Below are 12,033 nucleotides of genomic sequence, written 5' to 3' on the forward strand. Positions count from 1 at the left end.
TATTTCTCATAAGATGAATTTGATTCATTTGGCAAAGCTGCTATAACTTTAATCTTTTAATTTTTGAAGCTATCTTATGAAATTTGGGGAAAAGGATGACTTAAAAGGTTAAAAAAATAATATGTATAAGGTTGCATTATTTATTTATTTATTTTTGCATAAGTAAGGTTATAAAATTTGTCAATAACCATTAAAACTTGATTTTATTTAAAATTTTAAAATAAAAAGTGGGGAGGTGGACCGCTCCTAATAATTCAAAATTTTATAACCACGTTACATATATATATATATATGTGTCTAACTACACTTATTTACTGTAGGTATATTTGTAACAACCAAAGTTAGGTCAATATTTGTAATAAAAAAATGTTTTCGCATCTTCCCTCGTTTAACTAATTCTTAAAATTTTATTCAATGATAATTTTTCTGTTTTTTCAATAATGCATTCTTTTACCTACAACTTAGAATGATGTATCGAGTTCAAAACACACAATTTTAAACTAAAAGAATAACTGGGGCACCAATTAAATTTTTAGTTGAAAATTTCATCAATTTTACTATTAAAACCTGTTCATGAATATCAACATAATGAGATATACGTGGTACATTAAGTGTAATTATTTGATTATTCTGCCAATCACGTCAGTTTTTAACAGTAAAATTTAACTAAAAATAATTTATTTTTAATTTAATATATAATAACTAATTTGCTTATTTTTTAATGGATAAAATAAAACGTAAATTGACTAGAGTTTTATAATACTTTCTAAATATTGATGATAACAAAAATACAAATAGTAGTTCTATCTATCAATAAATGTTGACTATCTTACTTTGTACAAAATTTCCATCAAATACATGAAATGTAAATTTTCCCCCCATAAATGGCCATCGAAATTCGAAATTTGTACTCTTCCCTGAATATATGGTATGTGTTTCTCCTATAGGTTTCTGTATTTGCTGAAACAAAAAGTGCAGTGTTGCAAGTTGCAACTGCAACCATAACACTCTCTGTCGAGTCCACTTGGTAATGCTCATTTCACACGCCCACCACTGCAGCCATAAGATTCAATTTCATGCCATCAAATTTATTATTAAAACACTTGATACATAAATTAAGTTCCATATAATATAAATTATTCACGTATTCAATTTATATAAATATACAATACTTTGATTGATGACAACCGAGAAAAAGTTAAATGAAGTTTTGATTCGATTGGTAAAATTAGATTTATTGATTTTTAAGTATCAAATTTAAGATTTATCATTTGTAATTTTATGTTTAAGTCTCGAAATTTTATCATTAGTAATTGTTATGTGATAAGTGCTAAAAGCAACATGTTTTGATTTCATTTTTAATGCGTTTTTGGGTGGTTTCTCAATGTTAATGGTGAATTTTATCCTCTTAATCATTTAAATTCATATCTTTATACTTAGGAGAGCATTTGGGAGCGAAAACCGAATCAGAGTAAGGTACAGGAGCCACATGGGCTGACCCATTCCACATGCCCGTTTGAGCCACACGACCATGTGGCAGGCCGTGCCGATTTTGCGAATTGACACCCTGAACTGCGGGAAAACGTGGTTTTCAGATTTTTCGGGTATTCTAAGACATATATATGACAAAAATAAGAAGATATGAGTGATCCGTCATAGAAAACTCATGAAAACAACTCAAAAAATACCATCGAAGCTGATTCTGAAGCAGATTTATGTCAAGATTGAATACTCCTGGTTGATTTCTTAGTAAACCATCATGAGTTTATTTATTTCTTTCAATTTTATTGTCTCCAGGATGTTTTTTTTATTTGTAAGTATAAACTAATTTTTTAAATACCTAGGGAAGATGAACCCTATGATTGATTATGTCGTATGATTTTTATTTTACGTAATAAATACTTAGATATTATTCTCAATTATATGTGCTTAATCATTAGTTTGACATTTCTAGACTATTAATTCATATTTGATGTGCTTAAATAAGAGGAGGAATAGTTTTTTGTTTAAGAGTAGATCTTGCATAATTAAGTGAAGTTGTATACAACCCTAGAAATAGGACGACATAAATCTATTGGACGATATAAATCTACTGGATTAGAGTCAGATCTAATAGGAAATCCATAGCACCGCTTAATACGGTAATATGAGTTTTAATTAGAAATAAATTTCAATTAATTAACCTAGAGTCGATTACTCTTACTCTCGAAATAGATATTAGCATAATTTAGGAATTTATATGGATGAAGATGCTAAGTAATTAAATTGTGTAATTTAGATTGATAATGACAAATAGAATCTAGGTGAATTTTTCCTAAATATTGTTTCGCTTCTTGGTTGTTAATCGTTTATTTACTTGTTTTGTTCTTTGCCATGTTCGTAGTTAATTAATTTAGTTAATTTTAGTTTTAATCAATCACTCAAATTTATCGGTTAAATAATAAAAAAGACAGTAATTATTAATACTTTTAGTTTTCGTGGGAATGATATTGTGCTTACTGTAGCTATATTATTAATTGATAGGTGCACTTGCTTTAGTCGGCTTTTTAGTTAGTTTCGTGGACATCACTATGTGTGGGTTTAGTCTAGTTAATTTAGTTTATTGACTTTAGTTTAAACTGTACTAATTATTAGTTCAATCGTATTGTAATAGTTTTATTCTACTTTGCGATTCATTAAATAACATGTGTTGTAATAATTTGATACTTACAATTATTTGTATTTGTGCTTTAACTGTACTTGACACACTTTCAAAAAAAACTACTAGAAAAAATTCTATTAATTCTTTGCCGTTCTGAATTCAAATTTCATCAAGTATAAATTTAACAGTTGTATCAGAATGATTCAAATGTATTTTAGTTTTATTTTGGGAAGGGAAATGAATTTTAGTTTAATTATTCAATTGGGCACTGAATGATATTGTTAGACCATGAAAAATATGTTAGTTGTCAAGCACCACCAATTCTATTTGATATATAGCATGAGGTTTTTTTTTTTTTTGTCTAAATCGGGTATCCACCGTCGATAGCATATTTATTTTCCTCATCATAAATGTTTTCTGAAGAATATAAGACCATTTTTAACCCTTACGCCAACAATCAATAAAATTTAAATATCAAACAACGGTTAAAGTGTAATTCTCAATACAATTAGCTCACCATTTAATTTCACAGATCGAGTCAATCCCCTCAAAATACTTTGATAACTTCATGTCCACATTAGTTCAATGAAGACGAACAACATGAATCAATAATGATTTGTTGTTTTTTTTTTTTGTAGAGTTATATTTTACATATGATTATAACATATAAAATATATATAATATTTTAAACACGAGTTCAATGAAGAATAACAATAGGAATTGAGTAGGATTACAGTTTACCCAAAAAATAAATGTCCTTCATTTGGTTTCTTGAAGTGTAAAGTAGCAGAAAATGGTTAAATCCGTTGCTGCTGCCCCCCTACCCAATAACTCTACTACGTACTAATCATATGTTTGGGAAGAGTCGTTTTAAGATTTGAAAAAAAAAAAAAAGTGAATAATTAAATAATATTATATTATATTATAGTTTTGTTTTATTGTGAATTTTCATGCCATCTATCTTTAATTCTTTATTTCTATAAATAGAAAAATCGATGAAATCAATAGCCTTTTACTTTTACTATTGTAATATATTATAACTAGATTTGATCATGTGTCGGGCTAGATTTGAGTCGGATCAATATAAGTTTTTAAGTTTGTTTTTAGGCTCGGCTCAAGAAATGTGTCTAAAATTTTGTCCAAATCTGACCCAGATAAAAATACTAAACCCGAGCTCGATCCATCTCGTCCATTTTATTTTTTTATATTATTATTTTATATAAAATAAAATTTAAAAATACAATATATCAAACACATTAAAAAATATTAAAATAAAAATTTCCCAACAAATTGAAAATATATTCAAAAAGTCTTTATACTTAAATAATATTAAGATAGTTGCAACTTAACAAGCAAATGTTTTAAGATAGTAACAAAAACTTAGTAAGCAAATGACTCTAAAATAATAACAAAATTAATAATAAAACAAGAGTTAAACAATATTCGAACAATAACAACAAAATATTAGCAATATCATAACAAAATGACAACAAACAACAACAAATAACAGTGAAAAAAATAGGCAAATTTGGGTTGAGTCGTAAAACAAAAGGGAATGACCGAGGTAATGAAAGAAATAATAACAAGAAAAGCTCAAAGTATTGAAGAACGTTTTTGATTACTGAAATTAAACACAAAATTACATTAGATAAAATGACATATAAATAGCTTAACTACATGTAACGTTAAAGCTAAAAACCTACAACTAATAGCCCACTAAAACCTCAACTAACAAAACATAATATGATCATATCCCTATAAAATAAGAACCAACTTATTTGATAAAGAAAACAAGTAAATTAAAAAATCTAGTAAGATGCACTAATTTTTAACACTCCCCCTTAGTGCATGCTTACGATCAAGAACTCCAAGAGCATCTCTAAATTGCTGAAACTTAGGCTTCACCAAAGCCTTAGTGAAAATATCAGCCACTTGATCGTTGGTGCGAATGTTTACAAGCTCAATCTCTTCACTTAGAACCTTTCCTCGAACAAAATGATGTCGAACCTCGATGTGCTTCGTTCGAGCATGAAAAACCTGGTTCGATGCAAGCTTAGTAGCACTTTCATTATCACACTTGATTTTTACAGCATAATCAACTTTGCATATGTCTCCAATCAACCTCTTCAACCAAATGCACTCTTGTGCAGCCATAGTTGCTGCCACATACTCGGCTTCGGTACTCGACAAAGCAAAAACACATTGCTTTTTGCTACACCAAGAAACCATTGTTGAACCGATGCTGAAACAATATCCCGAAGTCGAGTGACGGTCGTTTGTATCTCCAGCACAATCGGCATCAGTAAATCCACTCAACATAAAGCTATCACATCTCTTGTATAGAAGACCATAACCAATAGTTCCTTTAACATAACGCAAAATCCTCTTTGCTGCATCCATATGAATAGTTGTTGGATTCTGCATAAATTGAGAAACAACACTAACAGAGTATGAAATTTCAGGCCTTGTAATGGTCAAATAGATTAAGCTTCCAACAAGTTGTCGGAACTTCCTTTCATCTTCCAACGACCTCCCATCATCTTTCTTCAACTTCAAATTCGGCTCCATCGGAGTAGCTTTTTCTTTCGACTCCCTCATACCGAAACACTCCAAGAGATTCCTTGCATAGCCTTTTTTAGAAACAAAGTAACCTTGATATGATTTTTCCACTTCTAGACCAAGAAAACATCCAATCTCCCCCAAATTTTTCATCTCGAAACGAACAGACAAGTCATTTCTCAAATTACAAATTTCTGATTCATTATCTCCAGTTATTATCATATCATCAACATATAATAATACCAAGCGATGTGCACCTGATTCCAATTTTATAAATAAACTAGAATCTGATTCAGAAACTCTAAAGCCACAAAAAATAAGATATTGAGCAGCTTTACCATACCATGCTCGTGGCGCTTGCTTAAGGCCATATAATGCTTTCCTCAAACGGCAAACACGATCGGGAAATTCCTTAGAGACAAAGCCAACAGGTTGCTCCATAAATACTTCACGATCTAAATCTCCGTAAAGAAACGCATTCTTTACATCAAGTTGCCATAGTCTCCAACCTTTAAACGCAGCAAGTGAAATAATCGATCTCACCGTCACCATCTTTGCTACTGGGCTGAACGTCTCCTCGTAGTCCAATCCATAATTTTAAGAAAAACCACGACCCACCAGACGAGCTTTAAATCTATCAATGGTGCCATCCAATTTTTTCTTCACGCGAAAAACCCATTTACAAGTGATCGACTTACAATTTTTTGGTTTAGGAACCAACTCCCACGTCTCATTTTTGTCTAAAGCTTCAATTTCTTATTCCATGGCTGCCTCCCATTTTGAATGGCCTTTGGCTTCTTCATAACTTATTGGTTATTCATCAGACGCTCCAACAAAGAAACAAGAAGTGATACTGCAATGATTAAGCTGCACCTCATACTCAGGTTGTCTCGTTTCTTTGGTAGACCTCCTCACTCTCTGTTGCTCACCACCCTCATGTCGTTGAACATTCTGACTTGGAGTTGGTGTTGGAGATTCATTTTCCAACTCATCATCAGTAAATGGTTGCAAATTAACTCTTGGAAATAGCTCATCCAAGTTTTCACCATCACCTTCAAGAATAATATTTTCTGCAGCAAATCTTTGAGTGGAGTAGAAAGATGATACTTCATCGAACACGACATCTCTCGAAGTAGTAAACTTCTTCGTATCCGAATCCATACACCTCTATCCCTTCCTGTAAGAATCATAGCCAACAAATACACACTTCTTTGCTTTCAGATCAAGTTTAGTTCTTTTCGATTTCAGAACATGTACATAACAAATAGAACTGAAGACTCGAAAATAATTCACATTTGGCTTTTCACCATATAAAATCTCAAAAGGAGATTTCTGTGTACCTGGCCAAGGAGGCAGCCTATTTGTCACATGACATGCACAAAGAACAGCTTCCGCCCAAAGCTCTCGAGGAAGATTCTTGTCATGCAACCATGAAAGGCAAATCGAAGCAAGATAACCAAGCTTTCTTTCTGCAACTCCGTTCTGCTGTGGAGTATCTGGACAAGTCATTTGACGACAGATGCCGTTGTCATCACAATACTGAAAAAAATCATCGGACATGTATTCTCCGCCATTGTCACTTCGAAGACACTTAATCTTCTTTCCAAACTCTTTTTCAACAGCGGCTTTGAACTCCACAAACGTGGGTAATGCTTCACTTTTCTCTTTCAAAAATTTCACCCAAGCGAACCTTGAGTAATCATCCACCAAAACCATGACATAACAGTGGCCGCTACAACTCTGTGTTCTCGTTGGTCCGGTCAAGTCCGTATGAACCAATTCAAGCAAAGAAGATCTCCGATTTGATGAGCTTTTGAAAGGAAGATGATGAGATTTACCATATTAACAGCCTTGACAAATCACATCTTCATGTACACTCTTCAAGATCGGCATCCCATCTAACAACCTTTTCGAAGAAATTTGTTGCAGCATTTGGTACCCCACATGACCCAATCGAGCATGCTAAATAGCGGCGTTATCGATTTGGCTTGTTTTCTTCACATAAGCTTCACCTGCCGACATAACGAACAACGAGCCTCTCTTTTCACCAGAAAACACAACATCAACAGAAATTTCTTTCACATTATCAAGCACCTTCACATCTTTAGGGCCAAACAAGACATATTTTCCAGAATCAATAATTTGAGAAATTGAAACTAAATTTTTCGTCAAACCTGGAACATGATACACATCAGTCAATTTGACACTTTCGGTTCTCGTATCGTCGGCAACATCGATCACCACAACGCCCTCTTTTGCTACCGGATGAGTGGAGTTTTCCGCAGTCACAATAACTCGATCTCTACGGTGTTCATGCATCTCCGAGAATAAAGTATCATTTCCGATTACATGGTGAGAACAACCAGAATCAATTATCCACTCCTCCTTCTTGTTATCAGCCTAATTGACAAAAGCTTTTGATGACTTTTGTTCAATAGCTTCAACAGTAAAGCAATGCTCTCAATTGAGTCGATCATCAGTTTCTTCCGTGGACGCAACATTGGCCTTGGAAATCTTCACACGGCAATTTCTCTTGATATGCCCAGTCTTTCCGCATCTGAAACATTTGAAAGACTTTTTGCTTTGCGAGTTGCCATCTTTTTCCGAACTAGAGTCTTCAGATCTACCTTTATTTCCAAACTCATTCTTCTTGCTTGGCTTCCCTTTTGAGAAGAGAACGGCATCAGATTCGAAACTTTTCGCCATCTGCTTTGCCAAAGCTTCTTGATTAGAGAGCAAATTCTCTAACTCCTCTACCGAAGGCTGAGTCGACCACCATTGAATAGAAGTGACAAAAAACCCATACTCCTTCTTCAAACTGCGGATAATATAACGATGCAAACGAGCTTCACTAACTTTCTCATCCGTATCTATCTCTGAAATTTCAGCACAAATATTTTTAACTCGTAAAAAGTATTCTGAAATTGACATACCTCCTTGTTTTAACCCGGCCAATTCGTTCTCCAACAATTGCAACCTTGCGGTATTCTTCTTCGTAAACAACCTTTCGAGCGTTTCCCAAACTTCTTTTGGAGAGTTAACATCACGAACATGATCAATGAACTCTTTGCTAATAGAAGTCCTTAAAGCAAAGAGAGCTTTACCGCACTTAACCTTCCACCTCCTTTGTGACTCGGCATTCTCGAGAATATCGGGAGGGATTGTTGCATTAGCGTCAACAACCAATCCCCACAAGTCCTGGCCTTGAAGAAATGCCTTCATACACATCCTCCAATACTTGTAGTTAGTGCCTACAAGTTTCTCCATACCAATCTGATTATTTCCTCCATTTGAAACCTCCATTGCAGCAACTAGCAAAACACCCTTTCACACAATTAACCAATGAATAACCTGGCTCTGAGATACCATAAAACAAAAGGGAATGACAAAGGCAATGAAAGAAATAATAACAAGAAAAGCTCAAAGTATTGAAGAACGTTTTTGATTACTGAAAACACAAAATTACATTAGATAAAATGACATATAAATAACCTAACTACATGTAACGTTAAAGCTAAAAACCTGCAACTAATAGCCCACTAAAACCTCAACTAACAAAACATAAACTGATCATATCCCTATAAAATAGAAACCAACTTATTTGATAAAGAAAACAAGTAAATTAAAAAATCCAGTAAGATGCACTAATTTTTAACAAGTCGGGCTCGAGCCAAAAATTCTGACTCAAGGCCCGACTCATTTAGAAAGCAGGCCTTATTTTTTGTCCAAACTTATTTTTCGGGCCTATATTTTTGCTCAATCCTTCCCATTTCTCGAATGGATTTTGAGTTTGAACAAGTGACCCAAACCGTGATGAGGTCTAGCTGTAAGTACCTTTTATAAATTATTATTGTATATTATTTTAAATTGTTTTTCAAATTATTGTTTTATTTTATTTTTAGATTGAAATTTTGAATTTTTATGTAACCACTGATCTCTACTTCTGTAAATAAAAATTTCTATGAATTAAGTGAATAAAATCGTGATCACAGCATATAATTAATAATAAAATTACAATAAATAATAATTTCATCTACTTTTGAAATTAATATAATTTGAAATAATTGTACATTATTATAGTAACATTTTATCTTTTCATCGGTGTTTTTTTGTACTTTTGTAAAAATTTAAATTCCAAAATCAACTATAAAAACATATATTGTTATTTTTAAAATATCATGAATTCTTTTAAAAATTAAAATAATAAACTTATACTAATTAAAATCTAGAGAACGTAACATCGGTTATAGTAAAAACGACGGAAACAAAATCCGAGCATCAGTTGATTATATTGGACGCCATCTATTGATAATCATCTGATCATTCATTACCAACGCATGGAAGCTTGCAATCTCAGCCACACGGAAATTTGCAATGTTATATTTATAGACAATATGACCAAAAAAGGCAGATCGTATAAATCAGAGGTGTTGGCATCCAATTTAATTTCAGTTTTTTTTTTTGTATTTACTTAGACCGACTGTAACCCTCAATTTTTGCTTCAACTTTTCCAATTTGTTTAGTAATAAAAATTGTAATAATAAACGTTTATAATAGCGGTAAAATCATCGTAAATCAATTAAAAAAAGAAGAATAAGAACACATAAATTTTACGTGCAAATACTTTTGAAAAAAAAATCACGACAGAAGAGGAGAAATTCACTAATGTTGAAAAATAAATGATATACAAGAGGAGTTTTGACTACGTCTATTAAATGGTTGAAAAGCCCTGTTCTAATCAAATTCAGATAGAAGAAGAATAATTCTATACGGATTCAACTTGTGTTGTATGGTCCGTATCGTGAAGGCTTTGCCCCTACACATCCTTTTGTTTTTCCTGTATTTATTTTTTTAACAAGTGACGAGATTCGAACAACACAAACTCTAACAAAAAGATATATGTAATTTAGATTCATTCAATTAATTAAATATTATTCAACATTTTTATTTTTGAAATTTAACTTTTTACTCTCTTTTTTTTTTTAATTTACACGTCCTTCAAATATTAAACCAAGGTTGAAGATTTTCCTTTCGAACAATAATGAAGCTTGAAGATGGAAGACCTAACTTACAGTCGAACACATAATGATACTACAATATTATATCATATTCAGAAAAAGTATGGCTATCTTTTTTAGGGACAGCAGAACTCCGAGTTGTTACTTCCAAGAAAAGAAAGCAGTTGGCAGTTGACAACCCATAACCATATGCTACGATTCCAGCAATAGATATCCGCCAGGAACCTACATTTATAAATTTGCGGATCAATTCGCAATAATGGGATCAAATCTAAACATTATTATATATTTGATTTTTATGATGTTCAACCTGGTATCTTGGAGTACAATCAACTGCAGTGCCATACAGCTTGTATTAACGGAGAATTAATTACTCAACTCATAGTAAATTTAACAACTAAAAATTAACATATTTGAATTGAATCGGATTAGTTGGTCGGATCGAAATTGATTGAAGTATCGTTTCGGAAAATAACACTGAAACGATTGAATCGGAATTTAGTACAAACTAATTAAACCAGTTAAAAAAGTAATTAAACTTACGGTTAATTGTTTTTTTAATATATTTTTATTTGTTTAATTTTTTAATTTAATTATTCAAATTGACTAACCAATGGCCTAACCAGTTCAATTATAGATCTGATCCTGCAAACATATGATTACCCCAACAGCAAAACATATGCATGCATGTTCTCATTTTTATCTATGTGGTTAGGGATGTAATAAGTTACATGTTGAATTACAAAATTACCTCAAAATCTTAGCATTTTGATCAATATGAGATTTGAATGGAAACATCAAGTGAACGAAAGGGCTGGCAAGGATTATATTGCGAATTAGCCAGCCTTGGTGCTGACCATTTTGGTGTTTACTGTATGCACACCCATATCTTGGGTGACAACTAAACACGTGGGGGCTTTCGTCTTCATATTCCCCGTTTGGCGTCTTCATGTTTTCCCCACCTTACCAAACTTCTTAATGTTATAAATCTAAAGATCAATTCTGAATATTGTGGTATGATGTATTAGAGACTGCTATGATATTCTTACTTGATTCTATCAAATCAGTGAGACTTATATATAGTATAAACTAAATATTAACAATATAATAAATTGTATATTTCCGTGGATGTAAGCCACCATATATAAACTAAACGTTCCTTTTTATTCTTTTTATTGTTCATTTCAACATGTCACGACTTCATCAAACATAAATTCAATTAGGGAAAAACTTATATTGCAAAATTTATAAAAAATTTAACTCGAAATAAATTAAAAAAATACGAACATATTGAGACTTGAACTTAAAAAATAAGATATTTACAACCTCAATTTTATTATTTCAACAAAAGCCTCCTTAGTTTTTAGTATCATTTTCTTATTATATCTTTTACACACTTTTTTGTTTCTTGTAATAGAAGTATCATATAACATGATACCAAATGTGGTTGTGATAAAGCAAACCAATGTTATTAAATGACCTACCCTTCTTCATTCTATAATTAAGAAGAAAAGGTAATTGTGTTGCTCTTTTGGGCCCAAACTTTGACAAGCTGGTCTATTGGGTTTAACCCTTGAATACCTTAAAACCAAATTCAGCCGAAAATGGCCTAGACAAGAGTTTTTGATTTTTTTTTTAACTTTTTGGAGAAGTCCAAAATAGTACTTCAATAAATAATTTATTCGGAAAATTCGATCTGATTATTTATTTGTTGCTTTGACTTGTCACACAGTTCACGACTCGAGGTTTTACACCTTGTGATTTTATGTCTTCTTGCAAATAATTAATCTTTCAATTCTCAATTATTTGATAAAA

The sequence above is a fragment of the Gossypium raimondii genome, chromosome 5 (assembly GCF_025698545.1).
Source record: "Gossypium raimondii isolate GPD5lz chromosome 5, ASM2569854v1, whole genome shotgun sequence".
Lineage (NCBI taxonomy): Eukaryota > Viridiplantae > Streptophyta > Magnoliopsida > Malvales > Malvaceae > Gossypium > Gossypium raimondii.